Source organism: Felis catus, chromosome C2 (assembly GCF_018350175.1).
Source record: "Felis catus isolate Fca126 chromosome C2, F.catus_Fca126_mat1.0, whole genome shotgun sequence".
NCBI classification, from domain to species: Eukaryota; Metazoa; Chordata; class Mammalia; order Carnivora; family Felidae; genus Felis; species Felis catus.
The window spans coordinates 157,636,864-157,663,057 of NC_058376.1; the positions used below are offsets into that span (position 1 = coordinate 157,636,864).

At 49.9% G+C, this 26,194-nt stretch overlaps 2 long non-coding RNA genes across 5 annotated transcripts; one reads left to right on the forward strand and one right to left on the reverse strand.

The window, feature by feature from the left end:
* The first annotated feature begins 19,270 nt into the window (after positions 1–19,270).
* Positions 19,271–25,447, forward strand: LOC109491626. Of its 4 annotated transcripts, none has more exons than XR_002145128.3 (3): positions 19,271–19,332; positions 22,537–22,616; positions 23,291–25,447. It is a non-coding gene; the product is annotated as an uncharacterized LOC109491626 (long non-coding RNA). The 4 variants fall into 4 exon arrangements; XR_002145125.3 differs by lacking the exon at positions 19,271–19,332 and adding an exon at positions 20,435–20,560; XR_002145127.3 differs by lacking the exon at positions 19,271–19,332 and adding an exon at positions 20,444–20,661.
* Positions 19,817–20,757, reverse strand: LOC109491627. Its single transcript, XR_002145130.3, has 2 exons — positions 20,591–20,757; positions 19,817–19,952 (listed from the first exon to the last, which is right to left on the reverse strand). It is a non-coding gene; the product is annotated as an uncharacterized LOC109491627 (long non-coding RNA).
* Positions 25,448–26,194: the final 747 nt, after the last annotated feature.

Consider the following 26,194-nt stretch of genomic DNA (forward strand, 5'->3'; position numbering starts at 1 on the left):
GGGTGCCCTCCTGTTTTCAGATGCAGCCCCTAGGCTTTGCCCCAACACCTGCAAGTCCTTGGGATACTTTGAGGTATTCTAAAACGTTTTTATTACAATAAGAATGCATGTTCCTTGCAGAATAAAAAGAAAATACAGATAAGCAGATCTAAAAATCAGTGTTAATCCTCCATGAGAAATAGCATCTGCTAACATTTTGATAAATCTTCTCCCAATTCAGTTTCCATGAATACTCACATGTCCCAAGATTCTCTTGGTTGCAGGTGACAGAAATTCAACTCGAACCCCTTGTCATGAGGTGAATTGTGTCTCTGCCCCACCAATTCAGGGCTGAAGTTTGAGACCCACTGGCTGAGAACATGCCTATATTTGAAGACAGGGCCATTGAAAAGGTGATTCCAGTTAGGTAAGGTCACTGGAGTGGGCCCTAATCCAAGATGCCCGGTGTCTTTAGAAGAAGAGCTTAGGACATGGAAGGGAGAGAGGCCTCAGAGGAAACCAGCCCCGCTGCCCCCTTGGCCTCAAACTTCTGGCCTCTGGAGCTGTGAGGAAGTACGTTTCTGTCGTTTCAGCCGCTCAGCCTGTGGTGCTTTGCTGTGGCGGCCCCGGGGCAGACGAATGCCCCCCTGGAACTGGCTGTGGCCCAGAGGGGTTGTTTGAAGGATCGTACAGCTGCAGAGAGAGCAGAGTGACTCTGGGGCTCAGGCAGCCCACGCGGGACCCCCGGAGTCAGGGGGACTCGCCAACCACCAGGAGCTCACCGTCCACGTGCCATCCATCACTTCCAGCCCTGCTTCTCCCTGGCTTTGTCCTCCCTCCTGGCAGGAAACAGCTTCCCCCCCAAGAGGGATGGGCCTTTTGTCTCACTGCTAGTTTGCAGAAGCCCAGTGGTGGGGTTTGATTGGCTCGGCTTCGGTCATCGTCCACTCCACGGCCAGTTACAGGGACACAACAGCTAACCTGTTGAGCAACGACTCTGCATCGGTCACTGTGCTAAAGTCCCCATTCATTCCACCCTTTATCGTGCTAAGCTTGGGGGGTTATTACTCTTCTTACCACTTTCCAGACCAGCGCCCTGAGTCCTGCAGCCGTCAGGGAACTGGCCAGGTCACTGCCATTGCTGGGTCTCGGTGGGGTGGGTGGTCTCTGAAGGCAGCCAGGAGGCCCCGTCCAAACCAAGCGGGTCTCTGCAGCCCCCCTTCTTCCCCAGTCCCCGGGTCTGGCCACACGCTTCAAGGGTTGTCCACCACACGGCCAGCTGGCCCACCGACGGGTGCCTTCCAAGGTTCTGAAGAACAGCCAGTTCTGTTTTTCACTTGAAGGTCACGGAGGCCAGCGCAGATTGAGGCCAGCCGGGTGGCATCCTAACCCTAGCCGCATGGCATCCTCAGCTGGTCTGCCGTGTGCTGCAACACGGCTGGGGCCCGAGTCCCCCTGGGCTCTCCAGGCAGGAGTCTGCAGGGGATGCGGTGGGCTTGTTTCGCTCCCCTCCTTTCTCTCCCTCTTTCTTCTACGGCTGCCGCAGACCAGGGCACGCGCTCAAAGGCAGCTGCCTGCTCCCATCAAGCCTGAGACACGGGCACTCCCAGGACCCTTCAGCACACACTGTCGGAAAGGACACTACCCACAAGGCCACGTGGGCTTCCTTTGTTGGGCTGGCTGGGGCAAGGGGCATGGGTCTAGCCTTAGGAAACTGTCCAGTGACCCAGCATCTCAGGGATTAAATATGTTTTTATGGAAGTCATCCCCCAGGATGCCGTTGAGGGAAGATTGCTATGTTCGTGTTTCCAGGTTTAGCCCAGGGGGGTGTGACAGCCGCTCAGGGCTGTACAGGAGAGCAGGACCACCTTCCCAGCACTTCGACGCCACATTCTGGTCCTACCAGTTGTAATCTGTCCTCACAGGAATCACTCCTGTCACGATGCGGAGGAGCCAGGCCGGGGCTGGAGTGAGGCAAGTGAGGCATTCGCCTTAGTGCAAAATTTACGAGGTGCCAAAAAACTCAGGAGTCGAGAGAAATAATATTGTCATGCAATATTTTAAAAAAATCACATCAGTAGAGTATGGCCTCAAGGCTGTGTGCCTGCTTTAATAAATACAGTTTTATTAGGATGCTCTGGACTTACCCATCCTGCAGTACTTTGCGGCTGTAATATTAGAGTCTGCCAAAGACGATGAACTTCCCTGAGACACCCCTGACTTTGATACTGTATTAGGATTGTGCAGGGTAACAGAACCAACAGGACGTATATACATGGAGAGAGAGAAGGAGAGAGAGAGAGAGAGAGGAGAGAAGAGATTTTGTTTTAAGTAATCGGCTCACACAACTGTGGAGGCCTGACAAGTCCAAAAGTCCCAAGAAAAGCTGGCGGGCTGGAGGCCCAGGGGAGGGTTGCAGTTCAAGTCTAAAGGCGGTCTGCTAACAGAACACCCCTTTCTTCTGGGGAAGTCAGCCTTTTCTAGAAAGGCCTTCACCTGATTGGATGAGGCCCACCCACATTCTGAAGGGTAGTCTGCTTTACACAAAGTCTACTGATTTAAATGGTTATCTCATCTACACCTAGAATAATGTTGCATCCAATATCTGGGCACCATGGTCTAGCCAAATTGACACATAAAATTAACCATTACAAGTGCCTTCTGTTATTATTCAGTCCATGATTGCCACTTTACTTTCCCTGTGCATACATTCTTTTTCTCCAAAGCAAAGAAAAACCTCCATTTGCAGAGAAGTGACTGTTTTATTACCTCTTTGCATGTTCTGGCATTTTCTAGAATAGCACTTTGCACAAAACAGCACATGTTTGTTATTTGATGAGTAGCTATTAATTTGGCTACTTTTGGCCTCAATTTAATTTTTTTTTTTTTTGTCAAAAATTTACAAGATCTTAGGAAGAAACTGGTTACTTTTCAAAGTCCAAGAACAAAATAGTCCAGGTACAAATCTCATAAAAAATAATCCTTTCAAGTATATGTTCTCCTGTTCTTCCAAAGCATGACTTAAAATCAGTTTCCAGTTCTCCTCTGAAGAAACTCTGTCCATGAGGAATCAAAAGCCCAGGCAGTCTTTCTCTGTGGGATGCAGGAACCATTCCTCTTACGATTTCTTTCTCAAAATCTTAATCCCAATAATAATGAAAATGATTTATCAGATGAAGACATAAATTAATCCTTCCCGAACAACTTGATGTTATCATATTTAATTTCAAATTTAATTACTTGGGTATTTAATTACAAAACAGTGAATTACTTCATTGTAATTATGTGTCTCTTTAAAGTAGAAAGAGGCAAAAAAGTCCCTGATAAGGGGCCACCCTGAGGCATGGCCGTTTTCTGGTTTATCTCTAACGCATATCAGCCCTGCTTCCGGATTTTCCTGTTGCTCTAGCTTCACTGTCCCGTCCCTTGATTTTCTCACTTCCTATCAGTTCTTGGTCTTTTCTTATGCTTCTAGAACCAGCATCCAGTGCCAAGTTCTGCTGCTCCAATGATTTCTACAAGCAGAGCTTCCAAAGCCTTGTTGTTGGACAAGATCACTTTATTTAAAAAAAATTTTTTTTTAATGTTTATTTTTGAAACAGAGACAGAATGCTAGTGGGTTAGGGGCGGAGAGAGAGGGAGACAGAATCGGAAGCAGGCTCCAGGCTCCGAGCTGTCAGCACAGAGCCCGACGCGGGGCTTGAACCCACGGACCGTGAGATCGTGACCTGGGCCGAAGTCAGATGCTCAACCGACTGAGCCGCCCGGGCGCCCCGGACAAGATCACTTTAAACAGCACCAGCCTACTCACCTCAGAGCCAAGAGCTTGTGTGGTACTTGTGAGCCTCGGGATTTTAAGGGTCACCCTGCTTACCGGAATGGGGCAGACATCATCCGGTCACGGTGATTGCTGGCCCTCACTCTGCTGCCAGACTGTGGGGTTTGCAGCTTCAGCCCTTTGGCATGAGGGTTTCTACGGAGGATGCCAACATGCCTGGCATGGTGGGGTTGTCTGGGGGCTCAAGGAAGGGCTCTTTGCCTGTCGACCGGAAGCGGTTTAACATTTTCACCACTGCTACTCCTTTACCAGTCCCTCTGGGCTCAGCCTTCTCGCTGGCCCTTGCGGGGCAGGGAGGATAAGAAGGTGCATGACACAGGCTGAGTGTCACACGTGTGCCAGGGACGGTGGGGAACTAGAGGACCATGGCCCACATCAGGGAAGCAGCCTGGTGATGATCGCAGCGGGCAATTTTTGTTTTTTTTCAAGAGAAGCCCAGGGTCAGATTTTTATGAGAAAATTTCAGATTTTAAAATATTGGAAGCCAACTCAAGTTGGTTTTTTTTTTTTCCAAATTCCGGGGGGTCAACTAAAAATAACGTAGGGCTGGGGTTGACTCATGGGAGGCCCCTCTCCTGCTTGAAGTCACTGCCTCTCCATCCAAAATGGGGGTTCTATTTTCCATCTTCTGTTTAAAAGTGAGCATGGACTTCTGGCTTTCACGTATGATAGAGAAAGCTGGGGACACATCACTCCCCCCCTTACAAGAAGAACAGACTGAACGTTGTACAAGTTAACAACTTCTCTGGATCCCCCGGGACAGACGAAGCCACCAGCTAAATATCTAATCCCAAATCTGAAGAGAGCCGGTCACCTCCAAGGAGCTTGCTTACTAGAACAGATGTCACCAGATGCCACACTAGTAAGAAAAGGACCTCCGATTTGCTGAAGACCAAGGGTGGGAACATGGAGCTCCTGAGAGCCACAGACACAGGGACTTGGCCCCACCTTCGGGCTTTCCCCCACCGGCCCAGCAAGCACTCATAGGAAGGCGAAGAGCACAGCGAGAGTCCTGAGCTGCTGCGGGGAGGGCAAGCAGTCCTTCTTCCCGGGGGAACGGCATCAGGCCGATGTGGGAAGGACGGCCCGCTCTTCTGCCCTCAGAGCATCCTCTACAGCTGGGAGGAGAACAGAAAAGGCCTCCACCTGAGGAAAAGGCGCAAGTGCATCCTGGACCCAGACTATGAAATGCCTCCTACGGCGGGGGGCGGTATGGAGCAAGAAGAAGGACTCACTCCTGCGGCACGGGGACACCATGCCTGCGCAAGACTGTGAATCACTCCACCCACCTGCCATGACTAGGGCAGCGAGTGTCAAGGTAACAAGTGGCAGCATGGATTGCTAGGAGAGGGGTGAGCGCCTGGAGAGACATCCTCTCTGAGGGGCAATTGCAAAGGGCCTGAAGCAGAGGGTGGGGCAGATGTTGAGAGAAACCTCTGGAAACAATTCAAATGTCCAAGGGGGGGTGGATAAACAAGCCATGGTGCGTTGAACAACAGAACACTATACAGCCGTGTGAAGGACCGAGTTACTGGTAACAGGGATGCATCTCACAGGGGCTATGCTAGTTCCTACACACCGCGGGGCTCCACGTATAGGACATTCCCGCAAAAGCACATCTCTAGGGGGGTGACAGAGCTGGTCTTTATTGTAACCGTGCTAGGGTCTCCACGAGCCTACTTTCCGCAAGACTTGCAAGATCGCGCACGACAGAGGGAGAGTTTCACCCTGTGTAAAAGATTCCTCAATAAAATAGATGGGAAAAAATGAGGAGCATGACATTAGCAGATCAAGCGTCAACCCATTTCTTTGGACCATGTTGGTGTTCTTTTTTTTTTTTTAAGTTTTTACTTAAATTCCAGTTAGTTGATATACAGTGCTATATTAGTCTCAGGAGTACCATTTAGTGATTCATCACTTCCTTCCAACACCACACCGGTGCTCATCACAAGTGCCCTCCTCAATCCCCATCACCTATTTCACCCATCCCCCACCCGCCTCCCTTCTGGTAAGGATCAGGTTGTTCTCTAGAGTTAAGAGTCTGTTTCTTGGTTCTCTCTCTCTCTCTCTGTTCCCCTATGCTCATTTGTTTTGTTTCTTAAATTCCTCACATGAGTGAAATCATATGTATTTGTCTTTCTCTGACTGACTGACTTCACTTAGCATAATTCTCTCCAGCACATGCGTTGGTCAGCCGGCCGGCTTTTAACTGTAAATGACAGGAACTCAACTCCATCTAGCTTAGATCCAAAGGGTGATTTGATGAGAGGACTCCATCTGTTTCAGACTGGCAGCCTGGGTGCCCGGGGTGATGGGGACCAGGGACTCCTCCTGTCCCTCAACTCCTTCTCCCCTGGAGTACGTTCTCTCTCACGGCACGCGGACTTCTGAACATGGCCGCCAGTAGCTCCCAGCCTCATGTTTCGCAGCCTTCCCAACAAGGAGGAGCTGCATCCCTTATTCCAATTCCAGTTCAAAAATCCCAGGAAGCACTCTGATTGGCTCCGCCGAGGCCAGCCAACAGCGGCCAAGGGAGAGACATCCTGGGATTGTTACCTTCCATTCCACATGGTTGGAGTGGGGAACAGATGCTTCCCCCAGAAGGTAGAATGCTAAGCAGACAAAATATTGTCTCTTGTGGCTCATCACCATCTTATGCACTACATTTTCTTTGTTGTTCTCCAAAAGAGGTTGGAGTTCCCCTTCTCGCTCCCCTTCATTTCAGTTTTGTGGGCCTGCTCTGGACCGAGAGGCGGAGGAATGAAATGAGTTAGACACAGTCCTTGCCCTCAAAAACCCGCAGCCCAGGCTAAGGGGGAACCCAACAAATAGCCAGCTAGTTAGAAAATCCAGCAAGGAGCACAACAGGAGGGGGCCGCGTAGCTGAGCCCGGGGCTGAGACCAGGTTTCCTATAAGAAGTGACTCCGGGGCAATTTGAAGGTTTTGAAAGGGGAAGGGCATTTCAAACAGAAGTGTACGTCCCAGTCCCAGGTGAGGTCAAAGGAGCTGCTCTCACAAGTGCTGGATTGTGAATCCCTCAATGGGGCATGTCAGGTCTTTTATGATCAGGATGCAATGCTTGGCTTTTAAAATAAGCACTTTATAGTTTTCAGAACACTTATAAATCCTTTTTCCCTCTCTTCAGCAGCCTTATCCAACAGTACCAAAAATCGGGAAAGAAGAACAAAACAAAGAACAGAGAAAAGGCTGGATACCTTTGCAGCAACAGAGATCAGCCCACACCCCCCCTCTCACCGCAGCTCACGTATGGGACTGGCCCGCAAGTAGGTTGATTGCTCCAAGGTTGGGGGTTTGTACGATGTGTGTGGTGGAAACAGAAAGCGGCCAGGACCCTCCCGGTCACTAAGGAAAACCTCACAGGACACAGACTGGGCAGGGAAAGTGGATGAGGAACTGTGGCAAAAAGGGGGAAGGGATCAAAGAATTAGAGTCCGAATGAAGTTCAGGAGGCAGAACACGGGGAATAAGGGCGCAAAGGGTTGGAAGGGTGAAGTGTGAAGCCTGAGATTAAAAGATTTCTTTTTTTAATGTTTATTTATTTTGAAAGAGAGAGAGCAGGGAAAGGCAGAGAGAGAAGGAGAAAGAGAACCCCAGGCAGGCTCTGAGCTGTGAGCACGGAGCCCAACGTGGGGCTTGAACTCGTGAACTGCGAGACCACGACCTGAGCACAAACCAAGAGTCGGCCACTTAACCAACTGAGCCACCCAGGAGCCCCATGAGATTTCTGAGGTTGTGTAATTCCAGGAGGTGGTGAGCTCCACGGTATGCAGCCATCCATGGTTTGCCGGAAGGGGAGGTGACGAAGTGGTTATTGGAGTTATTGGAAGAGGTCAAAGATGGACATCAAAGCTGAAGCCATGAAGTCTATGGATGGGCTTGGAGAGGAGAAGAAAGACAAGTGGCAGGCGCCCAAGTGTTTAGGGAAAGAGAGGGAGTGTGATCAGAAGGTTGTGGAAGGTGGCCACCGGGAGAGGAGGGGGAGGTAGGGACCAATGACAGGACTGTCAAGAGGGGCGTTTGCATGGGAATGGGAGAACAGCCTCCGGGAGCAGCCTGAGAGGCCGTGGGAGACAGGCTTTGCTCCCCTGGGCGGCAGGCAAGACAGAAGAGCAGGAGACCAAATGAGCAGCGCATGCTCAGGAAGTACACGGCACAGCCTTGGCCAGGGCTGAAGGAGCCGGTGCGGAGAACGTTCACGCAACACCAGATTCTGCCTGAATATGCAGATTAGCTCAGCGTCCGTCGAGGTGCAGCCTTGTGCGGCTTTCCACAGATGAGGTGGTGTCAGATGATGATCATCTTCTCAATTTAAGACTCACACGCTCATTCTAGTATGTGTTATGAATATGTATATGACCAGCTTGTCATCCTAGAGAATTCACAAGTAACTGTGCTTAGCGTAAGAGTTCGGTTTAAAATCGGGTCAATTTAAAGAAAGCTATCAATGGGCAGCCTGGGTGGCTCCGTCGGCTAAGCATCTGACTCTTGACTTCAGCTCAGGTCATGATCTCACAGTCTGTGAGTTCGAGCCCTGCATAGGGCTCTGTGCTAACATCGCAGAGCCTGCTTGGGATTCTCTCTCTCTCTGCCCCTCCCCTGCTTGTGTGTGCCCTCTCTCTCCTCTCTCTCTCTCTCTCTCTCTCTCTCTCTCTCAAATAAATAGACATTAAAAACATGAAAGAAGGATATCAACTAAATAATAAAAACAGATGGCACGCAGGTCAGGGGCAAAGTGTGAAGGCAGCGTGCAAATGCCCCAAATGTGGGAAACCCTGGATTTACCTCATTTACTCTGCACAACTGTGTATCAGGAAAGCCCTAGGGCTAACCACTGGGACACACCATAGCTCCAACTCACACTTGGAAAAGCAGTCCCAGGTCTCTGTGCCGTGGAGGGTTGCCACAGTTGCGCACAGGTTCAGAGCCTGGAACGGAGCAGAGAGAATCCTGGGCATGCTGAGGGAAGCCTCTTTCCCAAGTGACCCATCATGTGTTTTTTATACTGGGACATTTTGGAGGTCATTTTAGCCTGATTTCAGCCCGGTTTCTTCTAGAATATGTAAAAAGGAAAAATCACCCTCTCTGTATCAGACACCTCACGCGCTGCCTCATTCTCTCAAGGGGCCACCACCATGCCCAGCCTCTGCCATGAGGGCTTCCGGGAGGCAACTAAGTTCTACCCACCTGAGGCCTCCGCGTGGGTCTCTGGTTGCTCCCATGACTTCAAGACTCAGAGGACCTATCATGCTGGCTATTTCCTGGGATCTGGCTTCCCCAGTGGCTCCCGAAGGACTCGGGCGATATAACCCAGAGGCGCAGGGAACTTAACTCCCCGTGTAGAGAACTTGACCAGTGAAGTTCTCTCCATTCCACCATAATGGACTCTTTCAAGGCCCGGGATTTCCGAAAAATCTGTTCAGGGACATCCCGCACAGCAAGATGACCAGCCTCTCGAAGTAGGGCTGGGACTGTACCCTCGGATAAAGCAGTAGCGTTTAAGCCTGCCTCACGCCATCTATTCAAGGGAGTCCAGGCTATCCGGAACCAGATAGGGATTCTTCCTCCCCGCCCCCCGCTTCTCATAACCATTTAAAAAGTCAATTTCAAAAGTGTGGTGGCCTACTCTCCTCACCTCCAAAGATTGCCCAGAGGAGCAGAGGGTTCACTGGCAGAGGCTGGGAGGCCAACAGCCTACTTGGGTAAAGGGGCTCCTAGCAGCCACTATGCTTCTGCACATGCTCGGCAGAAGGTGCCCACCTGCTAGACAGCCCAGAGCCACGAAATGGGCTCGGAGCTGGCAGCTGAACACGACGGAGCCGAGGGGAGAACAGCGGCCGTGAAAGCCACGCAGGCTTGCCCCCGTAGGGTTCCGGCTTGCCCCTGCTCACTAGGCTGAGGGCTGGCTGGAGGCCCCTGAGAGCTTCCCATCTGGTGGGGGATGGGAAACACCTCTCCCAGTGAGAACTTTGAGCTGGACTGTGATTGAATTCTTGGATTAGACTAACATTTTTATTGGATTAGGCTGGCCTTTGCTGGAGGGGACTGAATTCAGTCTTCCTGCTGCCAAGTGGGAATGAGACCTCATTAAAGAAAGTACATGCAATTATTATTATTTTTTAAGTGCATTTGTACTCTCCCAGGCCCCACTTTAATTTGGCCAGGAGCCCTGTCCTTGAGTGTGAGGCCCTAAGGAGAGTCAACCAGACTCCGGCACTTGGACAAATAGGGTTTATGTCTGTGGCTAGAATAACAAGGCCTGGGGTAAATTACCAAGATGTGGTGTGATGGCTGAACCTCGTCTACACGCGAAGCCAGCTGTGTGCTCCTGACCACAGAGGTCTTGGAAAGGAATGAAACATCAGCACTTTGACTTCGTTTTTGAATTTTCTTTTAACGTTTATTTATTTTTGAGAGAGAGAGACACACAGTGCGAGTAGGGGAGGGGCAGACGGAGAGGGAGACGCAGAATATAAAGCAGGCTCCAGGCTCTGAGCTGTCAGCACAGAGACCCACACGGGGCTCGAACTCACACACCGCAAGATCATGGCCTGAGCCGAAGTCGGACGCTTAACCGACTGAGCCACCCAGGTGCCCCTCGACTACATTTTTAATATGCTTTATTATGTATAGCCATTGTGAACACAGTTCCAATATCAGTGTGCTGGTTGTCATATAAGAGGTGTGTGTGTGTGTGTGTGTGGGTGTGGGTGTGTGCGTGTCTGTGTGTGTAGTGTGATGGCTAAGAGTTCAGGCTCGATGACCATCAGATCTGGATTGAGACCCAGTGTTACCTTCAGCAGAGGTGAAGATCTACTCATCAGCAGTGTAAGCTTAGCAACTGTTAACCCATCTAAGGCATGGCTTTCTCATCCAGAAAGTGGCGGTGATCACATCAACCTCGCCAGACCGCTGTGAAAAGCCAAGCCGCAGCCATCGTGCACTGCCTTCGCCATTCCCGCCCCCCAGGTTCTCTGCCACTGGCCAAGCGGCTTGGCCCACGGAAGGCCCTGGCAAAAGCAGAGAGCTCCAAGGAAGAGGCCCGGGGACTCTCCTCACTTGGGCGTCCTGTCTCCGTCTACAGCGGGACCCATTGGCACCTCAGCTCTCAGTGAGGCCCGGTTCCCTTCTTTAACCTTTTTGGGCCTCAGTGCTAACAGCTGCCGCTGGGGCTCCTCTGGGGGGCCGCCGTTAGCAGGTTTCAGGGCTCCATTTACCCTGTCCCGGGGATCTGCGATCGGCCCCCTCACCAAGTCTTGCCAAAGGAGACCACCAGGGAGGATTCTTTTTCTCACCTAACCTGGGGTGATACTCTCCCGGATTTCTTAAAACACGTTTTAAAAATCGAAATGATTTGTCTTAGAGGAATATTATGTCTCCATGTCATTGTGAACCCAATATGCTGGTTGTCACCTAACACACATTAAAATAAAACCATGACTTGAAAAAAGAAACGTGCTTGCTATGTCCCACCTAAAATCACCTCTGGTACCCCCGTGCTCTGTCGAGCCCCTTTGCACAGGACTGAGTCGCTGTGGAGTGAAGCTCTCTGCTCAGAACTTTCTTTCTTTCCCAATGCCGTCCTTAAAATTAGGAACCACGCTGCCACATGGCAGCAGCTGCGGATGGGGCACAGGCACGCCGTGCAGGAACGTCTTCCTTCTTAGACCGTCTATACTTTTCTCATGAAACAGGACTTATTATCCTGTTGCTAATAAAGAATGGGTGCCCCCTGTCGTGACAGCTCTTTTCACGAGAAACATCTTCTCTCCCCTGCAGAAAGGGCAAGGGGTTCATTTCGAAAAAGAAATTATCTGCAATCACCCCCAGTGCAAACAGAAAGTCTTTCTGAAGTCCATCTTCAAATTGCAAGTACTTTAAAAATAAATTTGGTGGAATCTTGCTGGGATTTTCATACCAAGAGGCTGAATAGTTAAGACAGAACAGATCACTCATTGTTAAACACATAGAACAGGCCCCGAGAGTGGGGTTCAACCTCGTAAGCACCCTTCCTCCTTCGTCTTTTCCACCTCTGCCCACCACGCCTTCCGGCCCCCCCACCCCCGCACACTCACACACACGCTCACACACACGCACACTCGCACCCCCACACCCAGCGCCCCACCCGCGGCTCCCAGCAGCAGGGCCTGGATGGCGGTCTATCTCCCTGCCGTCTGGCATCGGGGAGCTTGCTGCTTTCTGTACAAATTGCCTCCGGAACAAAGCAAGCTGGCCTGTGAGAGGGTTTCACCACATCTGCAGGAACAGTGCTGCCCGGGATCAAGCGAGGCTGACGACAAAACTTATTTTTAAAAATTCTTTTTGCTGTTTCAGTCACTGCGGATGAGGAGCTGAACTGAGATGTGTAGACGGGCGCCCTGTTGGGTGCCCTGTACCTTCAGCTTGGTTATGGGAATGCGAGGGGGAGAAAATGACTTTAAGAAAAGAAACACACTTTGGTCACTGAGAGGGCTTTTTTTTTTTTTTTCTTTTTTTTTTTTCCAGGAGGCAAGCCTGTCTCCTGTCCAAACGCCAGGCTGTCCTGTTCTCTGCAGAGGTGAAGACAGCCACGTGGCTGTGCAAAAGCATCAGAGACACAGGGAACTCTTCTAAGCCCCGTGTCAGTAGGGCTCCCCCGGCCCTGCTGCATGGAGGTATGAGGCCTGTGGACCCCCACATCCACAGTGAGGAGCCGGGTCCCCTGTCCTCCACAGGTGTCTATGCCTTCTCAGCATTTACTACCGGGCCCTCCCCCCTCCCCAGACCCCCCAGACTCTGGGATCCTGGGTGGTGCTCCATTCACCCCTAGACAGCCCACATGCACAGGCTCAGCCCTTTCACTGATTTCCAGGAAACAATCCGCTCTAACAGGTACAGCTTTCCACCCACATAAGGCCCTCAGTGTACAAGCCCCTCCCCTCCCAGCAGCATAAGGCAGAGGGGCATTTTGCGCAAAGGCCTCGACTATTTCAGTGGGGAACCTTTAACCCATCCCTGCCGCTACTCCAAAAGACACTGATTTTTCACACACATAACATCCTCATATGTAAGAGAAATCCCTGGTTATGTAGAAGGTGAAAAGTACAGATTTCTTTTTTAAAACACCATTTATTTCAATGACTAAAGCAGCCAAAACCATTCTGGAAGTTTCCTGTGCACTGAGTTTCTCCAACAAAGTATAGTGCCGAAGGACCGTCTCTGTGAGGGCAAAACGTAGCAAAAAAACAAAAATAAGGCAGCACACCGATGCGATGGACTGAATGAGACCCCCCAGATTCATATGTGGAAACCCAAATGGGAAGGTATTTGGAGCTACTGAGAGCCAATTAGGTCGTGAGGGGGGCGTCCCCAGGACGGGGCAAGGGTCCTTACAAGAGGGGGGAGAAGCTTGCCCGTTCTGTCTCCACCACGTGGGGACACACTGAGAAGGTGGCCGCTGACAGCCTGGCAATTGGGCCCTCACGGAGAACCAGACGGGCCAGCACCTCGATCCTGGACTTCTCATTTCTGGAACCGTGAGAAATGTTGTTGCCCGTGCGCGTCTGGTCTACCATAACTTATTAGAGCCGCCTAATCGTCTAAGGCAAACAGCGACCGAAACCGATGCTACAGCCGGCTCTTTTCAGTGCACAAGACAGACGTGAAGTTGAAAAAATTGCACTGGCCAGCTTTCGCACCTTACCTCTCAAGTTTGCCGAGAAAAGCCAAGGGGGCTGGGGACAGAAATGGGAAGGGCAGCTTCCTCACACTGGCCAACACTCACCATGGGCCAGGCCCGGGGCTCAGCATTGTTTGAAAGTTTAATTCTAGTTGTACCAAAGATTTCTTAACATATTAACTTACATATGTTTTAAAAAGCCAAACAGTACTCAAAGGGTAGTGAGAAAAACAGCCTTTCCCTTCCCGGGCCTCCTACCCCCACATCCAACTCTTTGGCAAATAGAGTTTTTTATTTACCTCCATGTGTCGGAGCAAAAGGCTTACACTACGGTGTTGATTTTTCCATTTTAGACATAATCTCCTGCCTTCCTGCTATGGGTGATGAGGGTGTTAGCACACATACCTTATCCACTTTCCCACCACATCCTCCCCATGTAATCATATCACATTGTTTGTTAGGTAAATATTCCATGAATATATTATTTTTACTGAGAAAACATTGGTCAAGCTGCTCCAGAAAAGTATTACATTTCCTTTCATATATGACTTCTTGTTTTCCCTGGACTTAAGAACTGGCCTTTTTGCCATTCGCACAATTTCAGGTCACCACCAATTCTCCCCACAAACTCTCCAGAAGAGATGTAAAATCCTCCTCCGCGTATTCCAACATGTCGGTTCCGCCTGTATTTTGGAGATGTCCTCCTGGAGCCGTCCTTCCTCCTGTTCCAGTCTGGGCTGGTGGCTCCCCGTCCTTGCTTCCCAGTGGTGATCCTAGGGCTCCACTCACGGAACCTTGAATTCCCTCCGCCTTTCTTCTGTGCCGCATCCATTTTTCAGATCCTGTGCCTTCCTTTCCCTTTGTTAATTCCCTTTCGCGGTGTATTTCTACGATCATTCAGAGACTGCCCTTGGTTGTCTGACCGGGTATGAACCTCCTTCTGACGTACTGTCAGGTCGGGACTAGCCTGATGCTACGCCACAGTGTCTGGTCATTCACCTTCCTTCACCTCACCAGGTAGGCATTCTGTCATCTCACATCATCACAAGAAGAAGAAGGGTGAGTACAGTACAATAAGATATTTTGAGAGAGAGACCGAGAGAGACCACATCCACGTAACTTTTATCACAATAGATTGTTGTAATTGTTCTGTTTTATTAGTTTTGTTGTTAATCTCTTACTGTGCCTACTTTGTAAATTACGCCTTATCGTAGGGATGCATGCGTAGGAAGAAAACACAGCACGTAGGGGGTTTGGCACTAGTCACAATTTCGGGCATCCACTGGGGGTCTTGGAATGTATCCCCCGTGGATAGGGGGGACTACCATATAGAGTTCTAGACCAGAAATATGCTTTCTTCAGCATTTTGAAAGTCTTGTTGCCCTGTCTTCTAGATTCCAACGTTGCCGAGAAAGTTGGTGCTCCTCTGACCCCTAGCCCTGTGCAAGTGACCCCTAATCTGTTCTTCTTGCCCCTTCTCTCCCAGAGCACTTTTTAAGAATCTGCTCTTAACTCCTGAAATATTTAAATTTCATGCAAATGTGCTTTAGGTGGGTCCTTCTCCCCTTCTAAAAAAATCCAGTGTGCTGGGCCCTTATTCTGGGCCTGTTTGGTGTGAAAAATCATATTCTTTAGTTTTGGGATATTTTAAAATATTGTTTCCTCTGATAACTTTCCCTCCATTTGTGTTGTTGTTGTTGTTCTCCATAGAATACCTTTTGTTTTCTATCGGATGTCTTATGTTACCTAGTGCTCTTCATCACACTTTCTGAGAGATGATCTTGGCTTTTAGCCCCGTCCTCTTTGTTTCATCTTATTTGTTGTGTACTGTTTTCCAATCCCCCTACCGTCTTCTCAACATTCTCGCCTCATGGGTGCCATGACTTGTCTCCCCTCAAGGGTGGGGCATGACCTCTGTTTACTCCATTCTTTTTCTTCTCATCTATTTTGATATCTGCTTTCCATGTTGAGGGGTTTTCCCGTGATCTTTGCCTCCCTTTATGCTAGGACAGTGGCCTCAAAGGTTGGCTGGGAACTCCTCAAGCGGGAAAGGGCTGGCCAGCCGTGGCTTCACTAAGGACCATCAGGCAGCAGCCCTGCTGTTCGTTTAGAAGCTTCTCTCAAATTCAACATTTTTGTCTTTTCTCTGGTTTCTGGCTGGAGAATGGATGCCGGCAACCAGCACTCTGGGAACGTAGTTGGGAAAGAGGACCAAAGCAGGGGTCACAATTTCACTTCTTCTCATTTCCGTCCAGCCCTCACCTCCTCCCCAGCCGCTCCTGGCATCTCCAAACCAGGAGCTGCCCTGGGTCTCTTTCTCCAGAGGGAAAACTCCAGGCACTCTGCTGGGATGGGGAAGGGCAGGGACTTGACTGCCCTTCAGACAGACTTATGGGTTCTCTTCCTCAGCCTTTCCACTTACCCTGACTTTCAGAGATACCTGGCCCTTGGGTTCCCGAGTTTTTCTAGGTGTCTGCGGCACGAACGGGCATGTTGCTTGTTGGCAGCCCCATGTGCAAGCTTTTAACCGCAGAGAAAGCTGAACACTAATTAGGGTTTCCTCCTCTTAGTCCTGTTGGGTTATGTTCTCTTTATTGTTCGAATACGAGTCCTGGGACGTGGTCTCCGTGCATTATCTCTCAGATCCCGTCCTCATCCTGTGAGGTAAGTACTATTATCAACCCCACTTAAAGAGGGGAATGCGGCCTTCGAGGGAGTAGGTATCCATTCGGGCGCAGAGCTGTGGCGTGGACTCAGGCCTTCCAACCCCAGAGCCCTTGCCCTGAGCCACCATATTGGGCAGCCAGAAGCAGAAGGTGGGGCACAAGGTGTGAGAGCAGAGTGACCCCGTGACCGGGACCCAGCTCCTTCCAATCACCGCATGACAGGCCAGTAAGTCGAGAGGCAAGATGCTGAGACAAGGAAAGCGACTTTGTCCAGAAAGCCGGCAAGCCCAGGAGATGGCAGACTGTCGTCCCAGCGATCCGTCTCCCCGAGCATAAGGCTGCGCTTCTTTTATGTTAGGGCAGGGGGACAGGGGTGGAGTCAAAAGGTGACTGACATCTGTAGACAACCCAGAAGGTGGTGTAAACTCTTTGTCCTTGGTCAGTTGATCTCTGTGTACAGGAATCTGGTCATTTCATTCCTGTAAATCATGCCAAGGCGTAGTCATTTCTGTACGTACTTCCTTCTCTCCTCGGGTGAGGTGGGTTTCGGGGGAAAGGTGATTTCTGCAAATCTTAGCCGTAGCGTGCCTACGTGCAGGGCTAAGCAGGAGTTTCTAAGCTACAGGTGACGGCAGCAAGAGAAATGGGAGCAATATGGAGTCAGACACGCTAAGTGTCTCCCTATCACAATCCCCGAAACTCCTCTGAATGTCTGCCATGGGCTTAAGTCTTCCACGGAGGCTAGTGGTGAAAATCTGTTACACAGGAGCTTTCGCCTCCGGGGGAGAGCTGCGGCTGGTGAAGGCAGCGAACTTTGTGTCCAGAACGGGTACTTCACAAGGTGTCTGGGTTTAAAAACGATTTGGAAAAGGAAGTGTTCTGAGATCAGTGTTTTTCAAACATTCTTATAATCAAATACGATTATAATCATCTGAGAGGCTTGAAAAATCCTCAGGGTCCCCCCTCCCCCAAGCAACGAAATCGGAATCTCTGGATGTGGGACTCAGGACTATAGTGCGTGAAGCTCTCCAGGGATGCCCGTGGGCAGCCAGTTTAGAACCAGTGCTGTAGACCAGCGCTTTGCAAACTGTCAAGTGCCCCCGAATCACTGGGGATCTTGTTAAAAAGCAGATTCTGCATCACGAGATCTATCCAGCTCCCACGTGACGCTGCTGGCCCTGGGACCGCGTTGCATGTATTGGGGACGTTGATGACACGGAGCAGGTACAACAGTAGGAAAAACTAGCCTGGGAGGCAGCACCTAAAGCTGGCATTAAAGTATGAACTTCAACTTCACGGTTAACTTCTTTTCCACAATGACTATAAAAATGTATGCATTGCAGAAAGGGATGTGAATTCCGTAACAGTTCTAAACCATGTAAGGAGAATATTAATTAGCAAAGGCTTTCATGCGTCTAGAAAGTATAGATGTTACTGAAGATGTCATAAAGGAGGGGGGCGGTTTCCATGTCCTGTTAGGTTTATGACCCAAACAGCCAGTTAAGCATCCAGGTCTCCCGGATCTCAGAACACCCCGGGGCCACCACACCTCTCCGGTGGTGGCTTCGCATCGGCTCAACTCCTCCAGCAGCTTTCCTGCAGAGTCTCCTTCAAGAGCAACACAAAAATCCCTCCCCTTGAATGAAAAAGAATAACCTTCTCTCTCCCTTGAGAGCACCTACCTGAATGCTCCAAACGCAGATGTTCCCAAAGACAGTAGTACTGTTTCTTAGAGGAATTTCAATATGTTAAATATTCCTACTTTCTTAGACCATGACGAGACAGACATCTAGGTTTACAAAATAATTATGTTTCTGTGCATTTGCATAGGATGATTAAAGAATTCCAAATGTACCCCAAGGGGTCCAAGCATTCAGGGAATTCCTGCAGTGCTAAAGTGACCTTTAGTACCTCCTTCCTCCCACCCCCACCTGGCCTCTCATATTGTCTCTGCTTTTCTCCACCAGCAGACGTGGGGATCACATATCAAAGAGAAAGAATAGTTCAAGAGGAAATCTGTACTGTCCTTATTTTATAAATTGGGTTTAATAATTCATCTAAAAGAGAATTTTTAGCAACAAGGTTTGCATATAAAAAGGGAACATGCCTTCCCTAAATAGGTATCTGTTACTCTTGCTGCAATGCTGAGTGGGGAGAAAAAAGGCCAGTCAGGTCCAAGTGCCTCTTTCAGATTCTCTAAGGACATCGTGGTCTCCGCCCGTTAGGCAAAAGTGATTTGAGAGCAAGCTTTGCAAGGAAAGGAATTTAAACCACACCCTAAAAGCCTGCTCTTTGTCGCTGCAGAAATCCACCTAGAGGTCATTGCAACAAACACGTATATTCCAAAAAACGGCTGCAGACTGCAGGTCTGTTCATTTCCTGGTCCTAAAACGCCACCTGCCCAGACCCCCACTATTGCCTCAAATACCAAACCCACGGCGTCTTGTAAGTCAGACGGTGTCGGACTTGAGGGTCTGCAGGGCTCCACGCGCTCACACAAAGCTGTTCAGAATGTCAAGAAAATCAGTCATTCACACAGCTGTGCTGCTCATGCGTGACAAGCTGACTTAAAATATTTGTCACTCCAACTTGCTGATGGGGAGGAGGGGGAGTTGGTAGAATGAAAGGGGAAGAAAACGAACAGAAACCTCTAATTGCCCAGGTTTGCTGCCTTGAATATTTCTGCAAGTAGCTCTGAGGCAGGCGGCGGCACGGTCCATGTTTTCAGACCTGACAATGGGTAAGTGGCCAGGGAGCCAAGGCCCCGCAAAAGAAGTGATTAATACCTCCTTTTTCAGTTTATAGACAGCATCTGTCTCCTCACCTTAGAAAAAAATTGTTGGAGAATTAACTTTCCTAATTTCTTTCTCTAAAAGTCCCTATTTGACCATATCCTCTGCAGAGTCCCATTCAGTCAGGGGAGCATCCGAATAAACCAAATTTTCCAAATGTTTAAAAAATTTGCAACAATGTAGTCTTTCTCTTGAAGCCCCGCACATTCCAACATTACGTAGGTATTTTTTCTTTAAGTGTGTCATTTGTTTAACAGAGTCTCTTGAACAATGACCCAGAATGAGGCGGGGTGGGGGAGGGGTGGGGGGCTGGGGGTGGGGGGGAATGGACACATTCATTCTACCTAGAGGTGTGTGGACTGAGTCTACCTTTCTGGAAGGTATGTGACCCCTTTGAAACCGTGATATTCTTTGACCTGGCAACTCCATTGCTAGCCATGTGTCTAAGGGAATAGTCAAGGTGTGTCAAAGATTACCGCATTCTGATGTTCACTATTTATAATAGCAAAACTAAATGTTAAAAAAACAAGGCTAGCAATTAAATTATGGCAAAATCGTATAATGAAATAGTCACTAAAAAGAGGTGTAGGAGAGTATCTGGCAGGGAAATGTTCATTGACGTATTGTTAAATTTAAAAGAGTGTAAGGCAGAATGTACATTATACTGTGTTAAATTTTTTAATAGAGCCATTTTAATTTATTATAATACATATGCATAGAAAAATGGAAGGATTTTTCAACAATCTATGGTATAGGGGGCGCTGAGATTTTGTGCTCTCCTACATTTTCCTAATAGGAATCAAGAATCAAACGTGTTCAACTATATGTAATGCTACAGTTAGAATAAAAGATGCTACCAGTAGGTTTAAAATGACGGTGACCTTTATTAGATAAGGCCTTGCGAGCTCCCACTTTGCCAAGCCACAGTCAGTTACTCGGATGCCTTCTGCGCCTTCGTGAGCGGCCTCTGGGTTTCGGATGAACCGAAATGGTGTTTGACCTGGAGGGACGTGAAACGGGTCCATGACTCTACGACTCTCCAACAGGAGACCAAGGGCTCCGGCCTTTAAGAAATAAGGGGCGGCCGGCAAGATGGAGACTCCGAAGCCACGCTGAGCTCAACAGCTCTGCGGCTCAACCTCTCAGTGCCTCGCTTCCCCCTCCGGAGCCCGAGAGGGACACCGGCACCTCCTTTCCCGGGTGGTCACTGAGGATAACCTGGGTGAAGCCGAGGGAAGGGTGAGAGCGGTGCCGGGGGAACAGAGTACGCGCTCAGCGAACGTCGGCGGACAACCCCGCCTCGGGTCCGGCCGAAGCGCCCGGAACCCCCCGCGCGCCTCGCGGGCCACGGCGCCCAAACCCCGGCGACGGCTACCGCGCTCGCACCCAAACGTCCGCCGGGGGCCCCGTTTCCAGCGGAAACAATGCGCGCGCGCACGCACGCGCCCGCCCCCCGAGCGCGCGCCCCCGCCCCCGCCCCCGCCCCGCGCGCGTGCGCGCAGCCGCTGCGCGTCCGGCCCCGGCCAACAGCTCCGCGGACCTGCGCCGGCTTCTAAGTATTTCTTGCTGTCACCAGACCCTCGGCAGCCGGCGGAATGCAAAGGAAAAGTAAATGAACTGTAAAGAAATAACACAGACCTTTCCGCATTCTGCCGCCTAAAACCGCCTCTCGATCCCCGAGCGTTCTCTCGGGGTCACCGCCGGGCCCGGTAAAAGCCGGGAAAGAAGGCGGGATAAGAGCGTGGTGGGCAGCGAGCCGGATGGGTAGCGACGGGGGAAGGGGAGACGAGAGCGCCCCCCGGCAAGTGCCCCCCCCCCAGCCCCGCCGTCCTGCCCCCCCCGCGGGAGGTCCGCTGAGCCAGCCGGTCCCCCGAGGGGCGGTCCCTGCGCGGCCAAGGTCAGGGCGCGGGCCGGGGCTCGCAGCTGGGGCGACGCACCTGCTCGAGACCTGCCAGAGCAACTGCCTCTAGGGGGCCGACTCCGCTCCTCTGCCCTCAGCGGCACCTCATGCTCCAACCCCCCTGTCTCTCCCCACCCCGACCCCCACCCCCCGCAGCAGAGGCAGCCCAGGGGCCCGATCCCTCCCACGTGATTCAGGAGGGCCTTTTTCAAAGAAAACGGAAGCCACCTTTGGGAAGACGTCAATGGCAAACGGATAATCATTTTGTTTTTATGATGGGAACGGCAGGCACAGAAATCTCAAATTTTTCATGTGGGCTCAAGAGCTCTTCAGAGTAGAGAGGAAACTAATCTCTGAAGTTTTCTCTTATATATCCTATGGAATGCGTATTAAAATCCTGAATGCTAAAACTCCATTGGAATTTAGTTACAGCTGAATTTGACCAATTGGACACACTGTGAAGAACCTAAAGTAGGGGCGTCTGGGAGGCTCTGTAGATGACTTGGGACTCCTGATTTTGACTCAGGTCATGATCTCACCATTCACGAGTTGGTGAGGGTGTTGAGCCTGCTTGGGATTCTCTCTCTGTCCCTGTCTCTCTGCCCCTCCCCTGCTTGTGTGTGTGCTGTAAATACATAAACAAACTTAAAAAAAAAAAAAAAAGATAAGAGTAAAATCACCACGTAATAGTGTTAAAAGCCCACCATCTTTTGGCTGTTGGTCCTGTGTTTGAAATCAATTATTTTTTACCCCTTTTCTTCTCGGTTTTGTTATCTGTACATTATTGTCTTACAGATAGTGTGGTCTCCTTTTGGAGCCAATTTGACCCCACTCTCCTTTTGGCAAAACTTTTATTTGCATTTCCCTTGTGCACCCAACAAGTCTGTGTATTAACAACATGCTTCATTTTTGGCACAACAGCCTCATTAATTATGTCAGCAGAGAGCTGGCATCAGGACTCTTGGTAATTCCTGTCTCCTCTCTGCTGGCATTGTTGCTTCTGAACTACCAACCTACCATCAGCGGGCTTCATTCTCCCTTTGCGGTCCCACCCCACTCCCCACTCCTTTGCTCCAGCCCACCCGCCTCCCAGTTCTACAAAGAACGGAACATGAGGGCTAGGAGAATGAACTCTACTCGTTTTAGTATTCTTTGGCTTAAAAGAGATTTTCTGGGCCTATATCTCAGGTCCTTCTGGACTCATTGACAAGTTTTTGATGATGATGATGATTTTAACAGTGGTTACCATTTATTGAGTGCTTTCTATGTATCCAGTGCTTTAAAGAAAAAAAAAAAAGGTAGATTATGTCATTTAATTCCTAAAACAAACGCTAGAGGCAGCTATCATTATTAATACCATTTAACAGAGGAGAAAACTGAGGCTCAGTGAGTTAAGGTCACAGGGCCAGGACCGGCAGGGCCAGGGTTGGACTTTGACATATCTGCTTTTGCTGTGCCATGAAGCAGTCCCCTCTCTCACAACACACAACCACGTTGGCAAAAGGCTAGGGGCTCAAAGGTGTGAAATTTGGAAAATCACTTCAAAAGTTAAATGGCAGGTAATAGGGCCTAAAAAAAAGGTCAGGAAAGCCGTCTCTGAGAGTGTTGACATGGCTAATGCAGCCCAGGACATACCGTTGTCAAAAACACAAAACACAAAACCCTGGTTATGTTTTATTTTTAGTTTCTGAAGTTCCCACAGAAGTCTGAGATGGTGGCCAGTAATTTCTCCTTGAAGCCTAACACACCTTACCCAGTGACTAGGTAAGTAGGGCAGGGGTGGTTGTTTTCACAAATGTTACTCCTAATTGTAGTATTATACCATCATTCGGGCCATCATGTGCCCCTTCCAACTGTATCGGCATCTTGGTGGATGTCCCAGGTAAAGCTCATCAAGGAATTGCTAGTTCGTTCCCGGAGAGGAACTGCAGTGGCCACCTTATTAAAACTCTGCGGTCGTGAGGAGTTCCTTGAATATGAGGGCTCAGCCATTACTCAAAAACATTTATAAAGGATCGACTTTATACTAGGCACTAAGCCGAGGCACTGCAGACAAATACATGTGGCCTCCATTCTAATTTTACTTAAAATTTTACTTAAATAAATCAGAACAGCTGACCAATGGGTGGGTGGTAAGGTTGAGGGACAGTTCATATCGTGTTAGAAAAAGACTACGGCAGGAAGGAATCCAATGCCTTCCCAAGAGAGAAGACCCTAATGATTGGCTTTGTCATCAGTTACCAAAGACAAAGAGGCCATCTCAAGAATAGACAGGACGGATGCCTTGTCCCTACCACAGGGTGAGGCAAAGGGCTTATCATAAACTACATTATTTTTTAAAGTTACCAAAACTTGATATGCTCGGTATGAAAAATTCAGAGTCTGTAGAAATATAAATAACTTGGCATTGACCTCTGCCCTACAATCTCTCTCTCTAGAGATAACTGTTGTGAACAGTTTAGTGTTGAATCAAAGGACCTAGTGCTTCTTTCTTGAACATGACAGAAAAAAAAAAAAATTCCACAGAACATGGCCCAAAGGAAAACAGACCACAAAATTTAAGGAGTCTCAGCTTGCTGGGTTATGAGATCCTTCTTTGGGGCGGCCCACTTACGCCTTGGCCTTGACTTCTGCTATCTGCGTTGGAAGAAAAGCCTAAGACAGTTAATATTTGCTTGTCACATGGAATCTAGGACTCAGTGGCAGTCGCCAGGCAAGTGACTGTTCCATCCTCTGGATAAGGCGTTAACAGGCTCTACTTAGGGGCCACACGTGTCCGTCTGGTTGCTGTCACAGTTAAGCCTCAGCCAACACGAACGTCTTTAGGTTAAATTAACTTACCACATCATTAGTATGTAGAGCCTTGGGGAACAGAACAGGCATGTGTTAAGGAGGAGAAATGGGTTGGTGAATCAGTGCCTGGGCTGGGACATTGCAATAGGGGCTCTGGGCAGCTGACGCTCCGGAGGGAATTTGAAAGGGAAAGAAGGGGCCATGGCCCGAAGGCTACGTTCAGGGCATATACTTTACACACTTCATGATTTTTGTCTTGGGCAGACAGTAATCGTTATAGTATAAAGTTAGACTTGGGCTGATTTTGATTAATTTCTATCAGCACAAACTTGTCCAAGGGCTCTACCTCTTCACATCCTGCTCCAGAACCTTGGCCTTGGAGGAATTTAAACAGGCCTTGAAGGCTGAGTAAGGAGTAGCCACGCTGCCGTCAGGCCCCCTAATATCCATCGTCCCGCGCGGGGCCCGTCTGAGAAGACTGCTTGGCCCGGCCTCCCTCGTCCAGTGTGGCCATGTGACTAGATTCTGCTCCGGGGTGATGAGTGGGAGTGGTGTGGGCAGTTTCTCCGTAGTGTCTTCTGTTCTAGGCCGGCTTCCCCGGAAGTAGATGCTGACAGCAAGAGTCCAGCACAAGCTGTTTACTTGAGAAGGTGATTCTAGGAAGCATAAGGAGGGGGGTAGGGGAAGTGTGTCGGTCTGGATTTTCTAAGTAGGTGCCAAGTGGAATGACACGTACGAGGATTTTATTAAGGGAAGCACGTATGGGAGGGACAGCGGGGTGGGAGCCAGATGAGGCCAGAAGGGCTGGCGGACCAGCCGGCAAAGGTGAGTCTGGCCCGAAGTGAAGAAGAGGAGGAAGGCCTTACGCTGCCTGCCAGGCTGAGGAGAGGTAGCAAAGCCGGCATCAGGGGGCCCCAGTTCCCCTGGGAACGACCTGCGTTGGGGTCCTTGTGACACTCAGTCAGCGACTGGAGCAGTCCGCGGGAAGAAGGCCTTGCGCGGGCACAGCCGGGGGCTTCGTGGCACGGCGGCCAGCCTTGGTAACTGTGCCCTTCGGGTTGGAGGCGAGTCCTTGGTGCATCCTCCCGCCACTGCGGGAAGTGAGGCAGGGAGGGAAGGGACGTTAAGAGTGCACCCGGGGCCGCGGAGGCACCACCTGCTGGCATCCTCTGGGGACCGGGGCAGCCCCCACCCGAGGGGCATACAGCTGAGGGGCAACACGCCCCCACCTGTTGAAACTGCTGACGGGTTTGTCTTCGCTACGGGAGCCGCGCGAGAGACACCTTGAGAAAGTGGTTTTGAGGAAGCGTTTCCACTCGCTCCTGCGTGGAATCTTTCCAGGAGGGTTGCTAACAAACTGAACGTGCGACTGACTGGGGTTATGCATCTTCTTTCTTCGTGCTCCTCACCTCCCGCCCCCTCATTTCTGCTGGAGAATTGGAAAAGCGTGAAATGCCCCCCAGAGTGAAGAACACAGCACAGGGGACTCTGGGTGATCCACCCCGCCCGCTGTAAGGACACGCTACCCAGTCCCGGATCATAGCCTTTTCTCTCCTTTACAACTCCGCGAGGAAACTTACGGTCGGGAGGAAAACGACAAAAACAGAAAAACAAACTAGGAAGAAATACACCATAGCAATTACTGGCTGGAAGGTGGTGGAATTACGGATATTTTTCTTTTATTCCATAATTAAATGCGGTTCTAACTCTTTTACTTAAATGTTTGTAGTAAGGCTATTTTTCTACTTTTCTGTCTGCTTAAATACTTCCATAATAAAAATTATATTTTAATTTCAAAGCAATTGTTCCTCTTAGCCTTCCCATTTTTGCAACCTTAATATCCACTGCTTGCTTCCTGGTCTTCCTTTCACTGCCCCGTTCTCCCTGCCATCAAAAACCAAAAGATACCATTGGTTCCAAATCCTTGGTGGTTCATTAGGGACACAGGTGATCTTGCGTAGATGGCAAGCTTCGGTCGTTCCCGGCTGGGCAGTTCCCTGAATCTAAGGGGTGATGATGGTGGGGGCTCACCTGAGGGGAAGCTGGCAGGTGAAATTTTGTCTGAGCTTCTATTCGGTCCTCTGAAGAAACGTCATTTTCTCCAGCAAAACCGACTAGCTAGTCATCCAGTCTGTGTCCTCTTCTCCCCGGGAACAACAGCGGGACCATATTTCCCAGATCCCCTTGCAGTTCATAAGTATCCATGTGACGGCAGCCCGTGGAACAGGAATGGAAATGACGGCACCGTTTCCAGAACTCAAGGTGTTAGGAGCTTGGGTCCCTAATCGCTGCTTGGAGGGGAGCTGCCCACACAGCAGGAACACCTATTCTGGACTTCACTTGGTAGAGGCCATTTTATTAAGCCATAGAAATATGGCAATTTTATTAAGCCATAGAAATATGTGTTTGTTACAGCAGTGAGCCTACCACAACTAATACACTGTTAACGTCTCATATCTGCCAAGTTGGCTCTCGATCCACAGAGTCCAAGGTGAGTTTGACTGCAGAGAGCAGCGGAGCTCCGCTTTTTTAAAGACTTGCAACCTGGA